A 1817-nucleotide genomic window follows, 5' to 3' on the forward strand; every position below is an offset into this window, starting at 1 on the left:
TGTGTGTGTGTGTGTGTGTGTGTGTGTGTGTGTGTGTGTGCAGGTGTGTGTGGGTTTTGTGATGTGTGTGTGATTAATTGAGATGTGTCTCACAAACTTTCTTGCCAAGGCTGGCTTTGAACTCCAGCCTCCTGAGTAGCCAAGATTACAAGCTTAGACACCCATATGTATCACAGATTTCATATATCCAAGAATACAATAAATTTCATATTATTTGAATGCTAGAGGATCAATTTAACAAATAACATAGATATTTATTTAGTTATTAAACCTGAACCTGTACTGTGAAAAAGTTTTCAATTTTTTGAAAAAATATGCACTCAAAGATTTAAATGACAGAATCTTTGGACAAATTGAAATACTCTATTATTCAATAGCAAAAAAGGGATCATTAATCAAATTTCTCATGTAAGCTAAAGGCAATAGGCTCTATCAGGCTGAATGAAGCAATTTTTCATTAAATTAAATATTATCTAATGTGGTCACATGATTTTCTCTTCTTTTTAACCTAAAAGTTTTTGACACAAAAATGTAGCTTCATACATTTTTTGATTATTTAAAAATCTTAGTTACTGGTCATATATTTCTGATATTTGATTACCTAGTCCTTTTACAGAAACAGTGAATTTCATTTATTTTATGTCAGCAGTTATTTTTACAAATTGAATCAATCTCAGTATAAGATAACTAAAGCAAGATATTCCATCACTTATCCAATTATTCCTATAGACTTGAATATAAGTTATTTTTGAATGGTAAGAAATTCATATTATACCTACACTCTATAGAATAATTAAGATAAATGATTATTTTTCCTTCAACTTGAAGGAAAGAACCTCATTATAAATAATAAATACTTGAATGGAAATGCTATAAAATTATGAAAAATTCATGTCATTATGAGTTAGATGAAATAGTCATTTTTGAAGATCACAACATGGAAACTCTTGAAGCTTCTGCATCTGCTAAATAAAATGTATTTGCATTCAAAATATTTCATTCATCTCTCCAGTAATGGTATAACCAAATCACTGCTATGCCAAATAGCATCTCTGATATTTAGGAACAGAAGTTATCACAACTGTATAGAAAGATCTACCCACTACACTAGAAATTAAATCTGAAATCATAAAGGATTGTGATTAATAATTAGCTTTCACTACATTGCCATAAAGAGGTGAACCCTTTCAAGTGGGCATAGTTGAAGAGATTAGGTCACTCAGAACTTGAAATCAAAGAGGATGTTAAGATCAAAGTCCTTTCTTCCTCTTCCTTCTTTTACTTCTCCTTCTCCTTTTCCTTCTCCCTCTCCCTCTTCCTCTCATCCTTTTTCTCCCTTTCCCACTCCCATTCCTCCTCTTCTTTACTTCCTGGATTCCATGAATACAAAAAGGCCATCACATGTTCCTGAGTAATGAGGATAAGAAATGTAAATTGAAATGTATAAAATCAGAAGCCAAGATAAAACTTTCCCCCTTTTAATTAATTTTATGAAGTATTTTGTCATATTGATAGGAGTCTGACACAGCATGCTCTCATTATTATAATGGATAATAAATTGACCGAAATTGTCCTAATGAAATGAATGAATAAATATTATATTTGGAGAACCCTACATGAAAATATCAGATGCACTTCAATAAGAGGCAAAAAATATGTTCAGATGAATATGGCGGAGGAGAAGCTGGAGGCTAAACAATTTCTGGCATACAAAGCAGTTTTAGTGATCAAGTGAACAGTCCTAGGCTAGAGAACCACACCAAATATTCCATCAGAGTACAGAGAGTGGCCAGAGAGGGAAAATCAAAGCAAGGAGA

Source organism: Dipodomys spectabilis, unplaced genomic scaffold (assembly GCF_019054845.1).
Source record: "Dipodomys spectabilis isolate Male_0828 unplaced genomic scaffold, ASM1905484v1 ptg000351l, whole genome shotgun sequence".
Classification (NCBI taxonomy): domain Eukaryota; kingdom Metazoa; phylum Chordata; class Mammalia; order Rodentia; family Heteromyidae; genus Dipodomys; species Dipodomys spectabilis.